At 40.3% G+C, this 16,412-nt stretch overlaps 1 protein-coding gene across 4 annotated transcripts in view; it reads right to left on the bottom strand.

Moving 5' to 3' along the window:
• Positions 1 to 16,412, bottom strand: part of LOC139696676 (tyrosine-protein phosphatase non-receptor type 11-like) — a 1,102,100-nt gene that overhangs the window by 605,861 nt on the left and 479,827 nt on the right. Inside the window, exon 1 of one of the 4 annotated variants that reach the window (XM_071595499.1) lies at positions 6,506 to 6,795. The exons of the other annotated variants lie outside the window; for them this stretch is intronic. The gene's annotated coding sequence lies outside the window, so the exon portion shown is untranslated. Of the gene's footprint in view, positions 1 to 6,505; positions 6,796 to 16,412 lie in introns of those variants that run through there. 4 annotated transcript variants of the gene reach the window in all.

Consider the following 16,412-nt stretch of genomic DNA (forward strand, 5'->3'; position numbering starts at 1 on the left):
TGGGATTACCTCCTAACCCCAGCCGAAAACTTTACCACCCCCATCCCCATCCTCCCTCAGAGACCTCTCGTACGCTGTCCCGCCAGTCAGCGGGACTATATCAAGTGCCCCTGGATTTGCGCAGCGTTCGCCTGACACGTAGCTGACCTAGATGCACAAACGTATTTCAGGGTAAATAATAAACTAAGGGATGTTGCCGGGGGAAAAAAAACAGCTCGGCGGAGAATCTTTCCCAGTCTTGGAGCAACGAACCCACTCGCTTCATCATCTCCAGGGACGATTCCAACGTTTTTGACACGGCCGCATCCCCCGTCCGCCGTCCTTGTTTACTTTCATTATTTCATAGAGGCTCCAGAACGAGGTCAGCATAACCCGCTACACGCGTCCTTTAATTGGCACGAGGACGAAGTCTTGATTAATGTATCATCCCCCTGGAAAACATATACTAAAACTTTCTTTTTAACCTATTCAAGGTTCAACCTCGTTAGAAACGGCTTGAAATATATTATCCATTGAATTATTATTATTTGGCAGTCTACCGTCTACGATAAATTTAGGATGGAAATTGGACTGCACAAAGGACTGAACGCCGCTACATTTCTAAGCCTCACCAAACAAGGCATAATCTTACACCCTACACTAAAACAACTCCAATCCCGCACATTTTCAAACTCCCTTCATTCCATCAAACATGCCTATCCTTTCCTTACCTCGACCTCGCTTTCCTAACGTTGCCCCCCTCCCTCTATCAGTCTTTTCTCCCCATTGCTAATCAGAATGCTCCGACTATAATTGTCTATCCTCCTTTGGCTTTCTCCCAAATACCCACTTTCCAATCATCATGCCTAAACCTTATCTGTTTTCCTTTCCATCCACCCTGCAACTTCTATGCTTCTCTACAAGTCACCAACTACGCCTCCCGCTTCGACAACTTTGATTCCGCCCAAAAAGAAATCCCAGCTCTGTTCATGTCTTTTAATAATTTTTTCCTTAGATAATAATTCAACGCCCCTGTCATGAACTCACTCCTCCAGGTAAAAGCTTCTCCAATTGAATACCAACATCTTAACGGATTTTTTTGAAACTATATAATAGTTTTGATACAATTAAGAGTATTAAATAAAAGAGTGCCGCACGTTTCTTGGTTTTCACCGAGCTAACTGGCTCAAGAAGAAAATAATTTCGCTAGCGTTCCAGCTATAGTCTTTAGGTTGAAGGTGAAGACGTCAACCACAATTACATGTACATCCCAGTAGGAACGCGGGCGAAACTATTGTCTTCTGAAGCCAACACGCGTGATGAATACCCGAGTAACATGCAAAGCTATTGGAATTTTTTCCGCGGAAAGATTCCAACGTATTTAAAAGAAGAATAAACTAATACCATCCGCAACGGAGAACTCAAAATAACAGGTGAAATCTGTTCGTGTGACTGAAATGAATGAAATATTTATTCCCAAGTGTGTACTTACAACAATTAATCTAAATAAAAAGCGCCCAGAACACCTGCCATAATTTAATTTAGCTTAATGAGATTATAGGCATTGAAAGTGTTCGCAGGTTACAAGTAAACATCTTTGCATCTTGCACCACCACAATGCAACCTTAAAGGGGGCGCACTTGTTTAATGTCATAGTACGACGCCTTGTTCATTAATGTACATCCGTGTAAGCATATTATTTTAATTAGTGTCAAAAATATCAAACTACGAACGAAGCTGATAAAAAAATTTGAAATATTCTTCACTATTACCATGGCACACTCTTAGTGTTTTGAATGAACTAATGTATTCTTTAACCAGACTCATAGATAAGAGTCCAGATTACTTATCATTTAATAACCGAGTATACCTAATATGCATGTTTGACAGTTGCCCAAATACGACAGTTGCCCAAACTCGTATATGCATATCACCTTTTGAATAGGAAACTAAAATCATGCGGAATTCACCCTAACGAAGAGTTCAAGCGTACAGATGCTTCTTTCATAGACGCTAATATAATTTTAGATGACACTAGGTTACAGTTAACCTGCGAGACAATCAGCAAGAACTTTGCCTCCGGCGTGGAAAGAAGACATAGCGCAGGTGATGTTGAGCGAGTTGAAGCTCCCTATGTTTGCTCTGTGATCGCGGTTACACAAATTTCGTCAGGGTCGGTGAATAAGGATAGGATATTGCACTGGTAATCCTATCAATTCCTTTCAAAACAATAAAACCACTACACATAATAGAGAGAAAGTAACTTTGTACGGTTTACACTCCGCGAAGGCAACACAAACATTTTTAGGATACCATATATTGTAGATTATTTCAAAACTTCATAGAATTTTAAGCACTCCGCAACAATATCACGCATTCTTCATGTCCTGCCATTCATGTAAGCCTTGTTGGGCGTTGATTTTAGTCCTTCAATTCCAAATAATGGAGTCCTTGAATTAATGATGAGCGTTCTAGGTTAAGCACTTCAGTTTATATCTTCAGCGAGCCACTTAGTCAGCCATAAATTATCTGAGGATAGGCTGCATTCATCTCCATAATTCGGAGTTTTTTTTATTTTTAACTTTTTTGAAGGCTACTCTTAACTCTAAGCTGAATAGAGGCTTTGTACTAGAAGTTGCAAATAAAATGCAAACATTTAAATTTGCACCTTTAGAAGTGAATGAGTTGCTAAAACAATCTTTATCACTCAAAGCATAACATATTAGCTATTTAATAAGATATACCCGCATTCATATAGATGTATTCATCATATTATAATAAAATTATTACATAATGTTCATATTGTTTAAAAAACGATAACAACATCTCCTATGTTGAAGAGTCATTAGCGTGCTTAAAAATCCGATTGGTAAGCGGTAGGAAATAAAGGAAACTTCGGAAAATACTTACGTCAACCGCTGTAATTTTCGCGACATGCGTAGGTTGGGAAAAGCAACAAATTAGACTATTGACAGCATTCATAAAATATTTTCTAAGCGCCAAGCAATTGCTAGACATGCTTATTAGTTTAGTAAGGAAATAAAAATGATCTATCACCATGCTTAAAGGAATTTCACAGCAATCTGTCAACAGCATATAATATAGATAACATAAAATTTTCTAACCCATGTGTATGACAAGAAACATGTACTTTAATGCGATTAAATGTGATAGAATTCATAACTACTGTAAACGTTAATTATTTCCATATTATTTATTTACTAAGGTCCTTAAAAAATGTGTCAGTTAATTTGCCCACATTATTCTCCTTAGTCGGGTTTGTGTCATTAAGAATGGAGAGGTAGTAAATTTGCGATACTTAATGGAGAGCTTCATAAAAGGCCTTACTTTGTCGGTGACAAAAATTTTTGGCAGGCTACCCTCTTTCGGGTTTCATTTTTGGAGCCAACTTCATCACGGAAGATAAATATTTTATTTGCCACCAAGTAAAAACTAAGATACATGACAATGACCCCATTTTTAATCTGTGGAAAGGGGACGAAGAACTCCATACCAATCCAATCCATATTATACAAGTAAAATAAAAATATAGATTCCAGTTTGTAGTAAAATACTGGTGAAATCATTAATGTAGGCTATTGATGGATAAAACTTATTGTAACTTAGTTGTAAAATGCAGTCCCCGTAAATGATTGGAATGAGTATCTAAACATATAGCATCTACATTATGCGTTCTTGTTCCTTTTGCCTACTTAACTCCTAATCTCATTATTAGCATATTTCACAAAATAATGAATACACCAGCACCGATAAAATACCTTGATGAAAATACCACAGCATTCACGCCAAACCACTTCTAGTGCATCGCAGGAGTAAATATTTAAATGCATATAACAGTATTAATTCGGGTTGTATAAAATCAACTTTCATATCGCGGCTTAAGGTGAAATTACATTTCAATTTTTAAGGGGCTGAAGTTGTACTTGCGGTTTTGATAAAACTCATTTTATTAATCACCTAATGGATAGTATAATATATGCACGGAAGTAATTTTAAAGATTAAACCAAAGCTTAAGAGAATATTTGGTATCACTAATTTTCTTCCGAAACATAAACATCTCCCTCCAAATGACAACCATTTTATTCCCCATCAGGTGACTGACATTACTATGGATGCAGGGCAGTCTATTAAATTAAGGAAAACTAAAATTATTTTCGCTACTGCTTGCAAAGCTGATTCATCATCAGTTATAAGCAACCCACATGCGCATGTCCTAGATGCTCTCACAGTTATCCCTATGATACACGGTCTTCATTCCTCCGTAGTTTACTCCATTCTTTGAGCTAGTAGTATCTTTTTCACCCTTTCTTCCCCTCTTTTCACTCTTAATTATACTGTACTTTCTATCATATCCTTAAGTAGGAAAAATTTAATCTGTGTGCGACATGACTTACCCAGGTATTTTTACTTTAGCTAATTGAAGTTATTAGTGTGTACAGTGATCTATCACCAAAACGAAATATCTCCAGGCGAAAGGATTTCAATTTCCTAGCATACTGCATTATTATTTGAAAGGTATTTTCACACATCTAGACGTTCAAACGAAAAACTAGAAATAAATCATTCGCCGAGTACCTGCCGTAATGGATTCCACTCTTCTTGAGGTGATGGTTCACTTTTCCTTTCCCTCCTATCCATAAAAAGACACTCCTTAGACTCACGAGACCTGCGGGAGTCGATTAAGAATTCTAACTGTGTTGGTTCCGCAAAAAAGAAGGATGGAAACCGCAGCGGTCCCGACGGTAGCACCTCAACTTGGCGAGGGATACATCCTCCGTTTCAAACTCCCACAACTCCGTGCTCCCGTCCACTCTTTGGTTAATCTAAGTTCGAAAGCCCGCGGTCTCAAATGCCAAAGGGAAGCGGAAAATGGAACTATTCGTGCCGAGCAGGAGGTTTCATCGAATTTCGAAGTCATTACTCCCACTTCTCCTTCCACTATCTCCCTATTCTTTCTTGAAAGCCATGTCCCAAGAAATCTTAAAAGTGAAGAAGGATAAAAATGATACAGGTCTTCATTTTATGTGGATCTTTAGGGCGTCCTAGTGCTCCGCCCCCCCTCGCACCCTGAAACTCGAGGGGGGGGGGTCAAAGAAAGGGAACTCTTTCTTTCGAAAATTTACCTGCCGAGAGGAAATCAGGTGCCCTTAAAACTCTCCATATTTTTTACCTTTAGCATCCAATCGCGGCGTCGCTCTCATCTCTCGAGCAAAGGGTGGAGGAATTTCAAAGGGAAGAGATTTAAATGTCAAGATTAGTCGAAATTCGCATGGGGGAAAGGGAGAAAAAAAAGGCTAAGTTTCCTACATGCTTTTTCGAAAAATGATAAACGAGAGAAAAAAGGGATGCATCGCGAAATGTCTCACAAACAGTTTTCAACTGAAATTAAAGAAATAAATAAACTTCAATCGAAGATGGTCCCCCGAGGTAGTTTTATAAGCTAATGTATGTTTAGTGCATTTCATTAAGAGTCGGGAAAAATATTTGAAGAAAACATTTGACATTAAAAGCAATTAATATTCTGACATTAAAACATACACACAAGTACAGGAAATAGCTTCATTAAAAATATGATCATTAATTATTGTATAAACTTCAAAATTTCCTCTCTGCCTCAGTTTTAACGTAGTGCATGTACGTTAATGTTTCTGGTTTAATGTGTCACAGCGATGCACGGAAAAAGTAAATAAAAAGTGAGGGATATAACCAATGGTGCATGCTTTAATTAATTTGCATCGTTTTAAAAGACATACTCATAATCACGTTATGCGAGCAAACTATAATTTAATTGCTCCAATGACGAAGGATAATTTTTTATTTAAAAAAAGGCAAAACAAAGGGGTTTAGATTCCAAAAATCACCTCATTATGCAGACAGATTTAATAAGACCGCGTCAAAATTTAAAGGATTGTGATCACTTCCTTCACATGGAATCACAAGGAGAAAGTAAGATGTGCATCTAAGTCAGTCAATAAACTACATTGTTTTATAGAAAAAAGAAATTATAATGGTAATCTATAGAATTGGTTAGACGAGAAAACAAATAAAAACCATATGCAGAAGAGCAAAAGCATAAAAGTATTAATCAGGCGGGTACTGTGAAAAACGAAATTTTTTATCTAGTAATTTACTGGTTTTCGCTCAAATCTTTACAGCAAGAAATGTAAAATGCAGGGCCACCCCGTTCAAACACATCAACCAAGGATTTCCATTTGAAAACACGAATTCGGATACGAACCTCATTACATGTAAAATGTATGCTCATAGAGATTTATACCGCGGGCGAAAATTTAAGAGATAGTTTTAGTAGCACGAGAAACTGAAATGACCTTTCCCGCGAGTTGCAACAAGTTAATTTCCCGGGGTAAAATAAAACATCCCATGTAAGCGAAGCGACAATGCTACACACACTATTTATCGAACGTGTAAAATACGAAAATCTGACATGAAAAGCATGAGGAAAAAGTGGAAAATGTGCATGCGACACTTCGTAACAGTACACACCGGCCGAACAAAGCACAGTAGTCTGGCTGTCCATCTATAACGGCTCCGAACAGTTTTGCCGCTTCATATCTTCACCGTTCGCTGCACACAAACTCCGAATCGCAGCTATGGACCATAGGCGTCTCGACACCAAAAGATAAACAGGAAAAAAAATTCCCCTTTCCTTCTAATATTCTCCGGAGCCAGCACCGAAAAAATCAGCACCTTCACACCCCCTTCTGAAAACGACTCACCACCCGCCCAACAACTCAAAGACCGACCCCTTTGCAACCAACAACCACCACAGAAACACCACCACTTCTTTTTTATTCCCCAGATGGCAGTGTGGAGAAAAGGGAGCAGGAGGAACAGTCACCCGAACAAATGAGGAACGAAAAATTGACGGCGTGGTTTTTTCCCCTCCCCTGTTCAGATCCCCATCACCGCCCTTGGGCTCAGGCCGGGCGTAAATTTTTTCCACCAACCACCACGAGGGAAGCCGCCTCCCTCTCCTCGGGGAGAAGGGATCGGGCAAGGCGGACGACGAGACTGCAAAAGTTCCGGAGGATTGCCCTCCCTTTGTTCTTTAATTCAAGCGAGCCTTGCCTTAAGTGCGAGCGCGGAACGATGGCGGTGCTTCACCCGCGATATTTCCGTCTCTCTCTCCCGCGACACAGGCACACACAGAAACACGGCGAGCACGCGAGCCAAACTCTCTCCCGACTCGCGCCCGCGCTTGATTGTCTTGATCTCCCGGGACGAATGGAGGAAATCGGAACGATTTGAAAATCACCGGCGAGAATGCTCTCGGTCCCGATGTATTCGTCACTCGTCTCCGGAAGAGAACGACGTCTCACTTTCCCCTTCCTCTCTCTTTACGTTCGTACCGTCCCGGGGACGGCGAACGGTCGCGAGGAGATATGAGGTCGTCGGGTGGAGGATGGGTGTTCCGACGGAAGCGGGGATGACGTGGGAAGACGTATTGTTAGGATACGAAGTAGGAGCGAATAGGAGGAGGAAGAGAGAGGAGAGAGGAACACGGGCTGCCCCTTGTGGGTGGTTAGGACCCTCCCCGCAATGCAGCTGCGGAGACGTCGGCCGCCGGAATAGCAGAGGGAGAGACCGGGCGAGAGAGAGTCGACGACGCGGAGGGAGGGGAAGGACACCCCGACGGAGGGGGATGGGAGAGTGTGGAGGGAGGTGGATTCGAAAAGATAGGGGCGGGGGGGAGGAGCGAATGAGGCACGGGAGAAGTGGGGAGAGGGGAAGGGATAGGGGGGGTTGAAAGGGTATAGGAGCGGAGGGGAAGGGAAAGACGGGAACGGAGGGGAGGAAGAAGGGGCGGGACTGGAGGGGGATAGGAGAGAAGGAGGATCTGTTCGCCCCCTTCGACTCCTCCCTTTCCCTCCCGCGGAGCGCGGGGCTACAGCTCCCTCGGTCGATAGCGTAGTGGTTTCGCTGCGAGAGACACTTGGTTACGAGAGAGATAAGGAGAGAGAGTTTTGGGGTGGTTGTCTCCTCCGACTCTGAATGCACACAGATGACGTATCTCATATTTGCATTTATTTTTCATACATTTTCGCCTGCCCGCTGTTATTCCCCTCTCCCCACGCCGCAATTATTATATTTTCGTCATTATCCCAGCTAAGTTTCTCCCATTTTTTTCACGCCCTCTGCCTTCACTGCAGTGGGTGCTAATTTTTTTATTGGGGTCTTTAAAGATAAAATATTGCACATCACCTCGCATTCATTTCTCTTTTACTACTCTTTCTGAAAGAGGAGATCGCATGAAATTCTTTTATGTAGGTACTCCGTAGTCATGTAGACATTACAACGAAAAAAACTTTCCCACATTTACTACTCTAGTTAAAAACAATGTCTGAAAAAATAATGTTTTTCCAATTTAAATTTAGATAATCATATTTTATCTATGGTTTTATTTAAGAATATAAATTGAATTACGACAGCAAACATGATATACTTTGCACCATTTTAAATTAGAAATCATACATTCGACCGAATTGCTACTATGAACTTATATAATAAGCGAACTGATCTGGAATGAAAACTTCAATTTGAAAGTGATCGGAGCAATACTATCTTTATCCTTCACAGCCGAACAATGCCCGTACGATTCACCCACTCATTTCGCTTCGTTGCATGTAATTCAAGTTCGTTCGAAAGTAAAATCAAAACTAAATAATGGAAGCTAAAATACGTTTGAATCTGGGAAGCAGTCGACAGCTGACGGCTGTCAAGCCAGGTGGATTGGGTACCGAGGTGAAGAGATTAAATACGGGAACTCACGTTTGGAACATAATTTTTTAATTTTTATTCTACAAGCTAGTCGGACAAAATTAAAAAAATCAAAGCTCCGTAGATTGAAAAAGTGTAACACCCCACGCGATTTAAAGCCTACACTGGAGCACTGGAAAAACCCAAGCCAACACCCAAGTCGGGACGCGGATGCCGCACTAAAGATCCGTCCGACTGCGAATCGAACTCCGGCGAGTGTCCAGCATGAAAAGGGACCCCACGGGCGAGACAATTTGTCCAAAATCATTTTTCGGCCCCCCGCCCGGCGATCCCTGCTTTAAAGCTACCGAATCCCGCGCACTGATTCTCCACTCTAGGACGCTTTGGTTGCAACGGTCTTCTCCGGGCGAACGCACCGAAGTTCCTGACACGTTCCTCAATCTCGGGCATCCGCGCCCATTCCACTTAATCCGCGCCATTTAGGAACGTATAAACTTTACTTCTTTATCTATCCTGCTTATTATGCTTATACGGGTTACAAGTTGTGTTCGTGGTTTTTCTTTCCTATGGATTTAAAAGGTATTATTTGGAATTCAAAAACCTACCTCAGCCGGTAGATTTCTTAATGATAACATTTGGAATTATAGGAACACCTGAACGAATGTAGGACATTTCCATTGCCAAAGTTCAAAACGCTCGCACGGACGTATTTCCCACCTTCATCCAAAATGGCGTCGACATACGGTCTCAAATACGACTAGTCCACGGTAAAATGAGTTCAATGACCTCAGGGAGAATCAGGTGGGTGCCATTACTTGTCTTGAAAGACGACGGTTTGGGAAAAGTAAACTTCATAATTTTCCCTATTCAATATTTAAATCAGAGTCGACACTTTATTTGTTTTTTGTGTAAAATAGAACTATATAAGTGTCATGTAGGACTTCAATTTCTCCCGGCGGATGATGGCAGTGAATTCTTCTCGGGATTTCATCCGGGTAATCTCCTCCATCTCCATCGCTGCCGACGTTTCGATGAAATCCTTTTCCATCGTCATCAGGGCCGATGATGTCAGTCTGAAGGTGCCGGTTTATATATCATCGGTGGTCATGTTGGGTCCCTTCTGATTGGCGGAGGCCGAGCACGTTTTCCCGCCTTTTTCAGGATTGGGTCCCATGTCCTGCTTAGGTCATGTTGGGTCCCTTCTGATTGGCGGAGGCCGAGCACGTTTTCCCGCCATTTTCAGGATCGGGTTCCATGTCCTGCTTAGTTAGGGGTTTCAGCCTAAGCAGGACATGGAACCCGATCCTGAAAATGGCGGGAAAACGTGCTCGGCCTCCGCCAATCAGAAGGGACCCAACATGACCTAAGCAGGACATGGGACCCAATCCTGAAAAAGGCGGGAAAACGTGCTCGGCCTCCGCCAATCAGAAGGGACCCAACATGACCACCGAGGATATATAAACCGGCACCTTCAGACTGACATCATCGGCCCTGATGACGATGGAAAAGGATTTCATCGAAACGTCGGCAGCGATGGAGATGGAGGAGATTACCCTGATGAAATCCCGAGAAGAATTCACTGCTATATAAGTGTCATTTTAAAAGACTTTTTTTGACGAAATCAATCCCAACACTTATGATTATAATGAGCCTGAGTTTTTAAAACCCGCCCGGGGCACATTTTAATGGCAATCCGATTGGGTTTTGTGTAAACGGCATTACGAGTACAGAACTATCCACCGTGAATGAGACTGTGAACCCCTAACCCACGTTCCCCCAAGAGTAGGGTCTTGTCAATCCCCCCATTTCTGTATAACCTCACTCCACTCCCTATAGTTCTGTTAAAGGCCTATTTACCCTACTATTCCTAGTGGCTACAACGACCAGTTCCCTACTTTGGAGCATTCCTGATTTTAAAATTTAAAAAAGCACAGAGAATTGGTGGGGATTAATCTGAACGCTTATGATGGATTTTGTAGTGCTGGAAATGGTTTGAAGATCGAAAATGGAAATACTTCCCCATTGCAATTCTTATTTTTCAATTAACTTTATGAAAATTAATATTTAAATGAAACTAACAAAACATTAAATGAAATCCACGCCTAATGCTCCATTATTGATAAATATAATGAGTATTAGTTAAAGGACATTTTTCATTTTTTAATGCATATTTTCCCGATGTAATTCCAATAGCCTGTGGTCTTGGTTTCCAAGCGAGGGACGTATAATGAAAAATACGAAATTTCGATTATTAAATGGAGAAGAATGGAAACAAAAAGAGCGACTGCAAATTAATAAAATCTGCATAGAAGGCAGGAAGGGATAGCAAAACCGCATCCAAACTCGTAGAATAGATTACAACGTTTAGTAAAATTTCATAATATTATTTTATGCATGGGCGTTGAAAAGACAAAAAAAAGGAGAATTCTTAAAGTTTCAGTGCGCAGAGAATCATTTTTTCCCCAATACATGGTGCATTGTGTTAAGAACCTTTATAAATCTGTCACGAGCTAAAAATGAATTACTAAATAATTAAACTCTCCAAGATCTCCATGTGCATAAAGCATTCTCCAGCTCAATGCGCCTCTGATATGTAACTGCACCAATAATACATTATTACACTGATTTAAAATTATATTTATTCAGCCACTCACTTCATGAATGCCAAAACTTCATCGGTTGAAAAATGTCCAGTAATCGAATATGTTCTTCCCTCTTCGTAAAAAAGGCAGACTAAACAATATATAAGCATTGAGAAACATAGAAATTATGCATTAAAAAGGCGAGAGGCCCGGAAGAAAGTCTATGAGGCGGAACTAATAAGCTCATAAGTAACCCAGCACGTTGTAAAAACTGAGGTACGGGCGATTTATGGGCGCTAAAAACCAAATTGGTAAATACATAAGCAGATAAGAACGACATCTAGACTATCGCATCGGAAGCCAAGTCTTCGATACGTTAGGACAAATGATTGCCTACTGACCATTTAAAATTTTACCTTCTCGATAAAAAATTATAAATGACCAAAGCGAACAATAATCGATCAACCGAAAACAACTTAGAATGAAAAATGACCAATGAGAATATCATATTAATGGAACAATTCGAGGCAAGCGTAATTTATCACTCCATTCACTTGATTCTACTCCAAATCATTAAGCCTAGGTACTTTTCTGCTATCTCCTACGCACCAAATTTCATAAAAAACTATATTGCCCACTATAATTTTTAGGAAACGTACCTCAAAGTTTACTTTTCTTTAACATAGTTTCCACTTTTAAAAATAAAATACAAATTCAATATTAGTCCATTATTCAAAGAACCCAAGAAAATAAATAACACAAAAAAAATTGATCGGTAAAAGTTAAGCAATACCCGATAATTTTCAGGAAAAATATTTTACTGCATTGTTATACTTACTGTTTTTTATATTATTTTATTTTTAATTACTGATTAATACTATACCTTAACAGTATTTTGACCTTCACAGAGTAGCTTCCACGAGTTCATACAGTAGGAGTTTTTACGTAAACAGTCAATAGTGTAATCGGTGATCATTGGCATTAGATTAACATGAGAGTTTCAGGCTTAACTAGGTGGAATTCTTTCATGATGAGGGTAGAGGAAAAAAAACAAAAAAACGTTGATATTCCACGCAAAATGGTTTAATATATTGCACGACAATGGTCTCTCAATGCTGCGCATCATCATCAGTTGACATACATGAAAAACCTTTTCTTAAATAGCATGGCTCGAAAGGGGAGGCACTTCCCCCTCTCCTATAACCCCCCTACCTGTCTTCCCTCCTCGAGTCATGCTATTTAAGAATAGCATGACTCGAGGAGTTTTTTTTTACGTCAACTGATGATGATGCGAAGCAATGAAATCATGGTCGTGCAATATATTAAACATTTTTATGTGGATAGCTAAGTTTTCTTTCTCTACCCTCAGCATTGTCATTAGATGCTTTTATTCATTTAGTGTTGACAACGGTATTATTCTCACGAAATTTGGGAGGGAAACGGGATTCTTTAAACCACAACGCACAGCAGGTTTGATAATCGTAATGCCTCATTATAAAACAAATCCAGCTCTCAAAATGAGTTCTATTCTCCACCAAAATGATTCACTTTACCCAAAAGAATACTTTTTCCGAAGGAAAATATCCGGCAAGGCTGCGTTCGTAGATTTCAATTTTGACATGAAATTATTAAACAAATTTTTGGTCTAAAAAACCGTAAATTTGGCGACAGACTTGCAGGTTAAATTGATGTTGAAATTAATTACTGAGTACATCACGGATAAATCCTTAAGCTTAATGATTCACATTAAAACAAGATCACGGCAGCGTTACTAAAAAGCTATCTTATTCGCAACTAAATATTAAATAAAATAAGAAGTTTAAAAGGCAATACAAAAATGTTCCCTCACAATTTTTTTCTGACATGAGGTAGGAATCAATCGAAAGGATAAAAAAAGAGTGCTTTGGTGCGTGGGAAGGAGACATATATCCTAGGGAAGAGGCATCGCTCCTTCATCTCGGGAAAAGATGTTGCGTAACATTTACGCAAAGTGGGGATACCCGGAAATGACGGTTGATGCGAAGGTTTATATTCGACCGTTTTAAAAACTGGAAATTTGCTCTCAAAGAATACTGGCCACATACACTTCCCAAGCACTCAAATACTGGTCCCTATCCACCTCCTCCGACACTGCATCCGGTTTCGTTTGGCAACCGCAAAGAGAAACCACTAAATGGGGAGAGTATCCCAGAAATAAATATGACACAAATGCGACAAGAGAAGGACCTAGTGAAAAGAGAGCAGAAATTTCGGGGAGTTAGGCTGTTCGACTGTTTAATCCGATATCCTTGGAAGGGCATAGAAAGTTGTTCTGTTTACGCGAGGTTCAGCACAAATCGATTTCGACTGGGACTTGGATGCTATAAACATTTCCGGCGAGGCTTTGCGCCAAATTAATCCGAAATGCAGAGTTGGCGACCTTGGAGGTGCGATATATCTGGATTTTCCGTTCGTGCCGAGAGTGATACATTTTCGTCATTCCATCTTGGATGGAAAGATATCGATTTTGGCGCTACGGGTTAAGTACCTCCACAAAACAATTTCCCAAACAACACAAATCGTCAACTTCAAGAACGCTTATACAAAATTATATTTAATATCCATTTTATGTATTCTATCTAATAATGTTTGTTTACTTAAGTACTATTTTCTATCAATAAAGAACACTTCCTCATGTTTGCGAGACATTAATTCTTTTTTCATTTCTTCGAAACTTCTGCCTGCCTTCATGCTGTTTAAAAAGCAGACTCTTCCTTCCTCCATCCCGCCTACCCTTCTAGTATCATGGCCTTCAACATACCACTGCTATCCAATACTTTCTCCACCCACTTTCCCAGGCTGTTCTGATTTCGTCCAACAACTTCCTCTCTTCTCTCACCCTATTTTTAAAACTCCAGGATTTTTCTTTGTCTATACAACTTATTCTCTCTATTCTCTACCACACCCACATGTAAAAAGCCTCCAATCTATGCTCTTGCCTCAAATGTCAGGTTTCACATATATTGAGCTATACCCTAAACATTAAAGTTTTTACAAACATTTACTAAGTGTACCTATTCTCATTTCTGTAAATGTTTTTCCGCTGATAGAATATTTCGCTTTGTATAGAAAGGTAAATTGAGGTTTTAGACATAAATTACAAAATAGCGAAACACTAGTGGCGTCATAATAGTCAAATGAACTTAACAAAAGCATTTTGAAATCACGTAGGCAACGCCCGGAACGCGGATCATGGATCTTCATGACCCAAAGATCTTATCGTGACGAATGATACAGATAACGAATATTTTATCACCGTTTTTCATATTTTGCGAGACGAACAGCAAAATAATGCGGTCGAGGAAAATAATTGGAGTTGGGTCGAAAGATTCACGATTGATTGCTGATAAAAAGCAAAATCGCGTTATGGACAGCGATAGAAACAACGTACACATGAAATACTCACGATCGCGTCCCTGGTTATCCGACACCAATCTCAAGTGACAAATCTACGAAAACATTTTCCACGTTTAAAAACGCATCGATTCCGTTCCTCCTGAGACTACAATTACGGAGGAACATGCTAGGTGGCAAACATATCGAAGTTAAATGAACAAAAAATTCTTGGAAATTCCGCGTGAGCGACTGAAGTGGGCTTCGCTCTAAGACTAAAAAATCCATAATACTACCTTGATCAAAAGGTTCCCGGAATAACCACCGTGTGGCGCTCCAATCGTTCCGATTTGAGTTCTGTTTTCTTTGTTAAATTGGTACATCTGTTGTTGATATTCCCTTTAAATCTTAGTGTCATAACTTGACATTTGCAAAAGTTACGTAGCCAAGAGTACATCTATCTCTGTGTGTGTTGGCGATTTTTTACAATTGCAGAAATGGATTTAAATTTGCAACAACGAACTTGTATTAAATTTTGCGTAAAAAACGGATTTAGTGGCGCACGGACGTTGGAAATGTTGGAAAAGTGTTTCGGCAACGATTCTCTAAAAAAAACGGTCGTTTACCAGTGGCACGAGCGGTTCAGAAGTGGTCGTGAGTCAATCGAAGATGATGAACGCAGTGGCAGACCATCGACATCGAAAGTCGGTGAAAAAATTGATAAAGTAAAAGAAATGTTGGTCAATAACCGCAAATTAACCATCAGAGAAATAGTGGAGGACTTGAACATTGCCTATGGATCCGCCCAAGACATTGTGGTTAATGATTTGGGTTTCCGTCGTGTAGCATGCCAAAAGACCTCAATTTCATGCAAAAAAGAGACCGTGTTGACGTCGCAAAAGACATGATTTGCGAGGCTGAATCCGATCCCACATTCATCAAAAGGATCATTACTGGAGACGAGACGTGGGTTTATGAGTACGACACGCAATCCAGACATCAGGCAAGTGAATGGCGTTCACCAAATGAGCCGAGACCAAAAAAACCACGTCGTTTTCAGTCAAAAAAGAAGGCAATGCTGACGGTTTTCATGGATTACAACGGTGTAGTGCATCATGAATTTTTGCCAGAAGGCCAGACAGTAAACAAAGAGTATAATTTGGGCGTTATGAGACGTTTGCGTGAAGCAATTCGCCGAAAGAGACCAGAAATGTGGGCAGAAAACTCGTGGATTTTGCACCATGATAACGCACCGTCGCACAGTGCTATCATTATTCGTAATTTTTTGACGAAAAATGCAACAAATACCATCCAACAGCCACCGAATTCATCTGATTTGGCTCCCTGTGACTTCTTTCTGTTCAATCGAGTTAAAAAACCATTACGGGGAACGCGTTTAGCAGCCGAGAGGAAGTAATGGAAAAATCGCAGGAAGGACTGATGGACATACCGAAAACCGACCGTAACTTTTGCAAATGTCAAGTTATGACACTAAGATTTAAAGGGAATATCAACAACAGATGTACCAATTTATCAAAAAAAAAAACAGAACTCAAATCGGAACGATGGGAGCGCCACACGGTGGTTATTCCGGGAACTTTTTGATCAAGGTACCTTGATCAAAAAGTTCCCGGAATAACCACCGTGTGGCGCTCCCATCGTTCCGATTTGAGTTCTGTGTTTTTTGTTAAATTGGTACATCTGTTGTTGATATTCCC

Source organism: Hetaerina americana, unplaced genomic scaffold (assembly GCF_022747635.1).
Source record: "Hetaerina americana unplaced genomic scaffold, ioHetAmer1.1.p SCAF_7, whole genome shotgun sequence".
Taxonomy (NCBI): domain Eukaryota; kingdom Metazoa; phylum Arthropoda; class Insecta; order Odonata; family Calopterygidae; genus Hetaerina; species Hetaerina americana.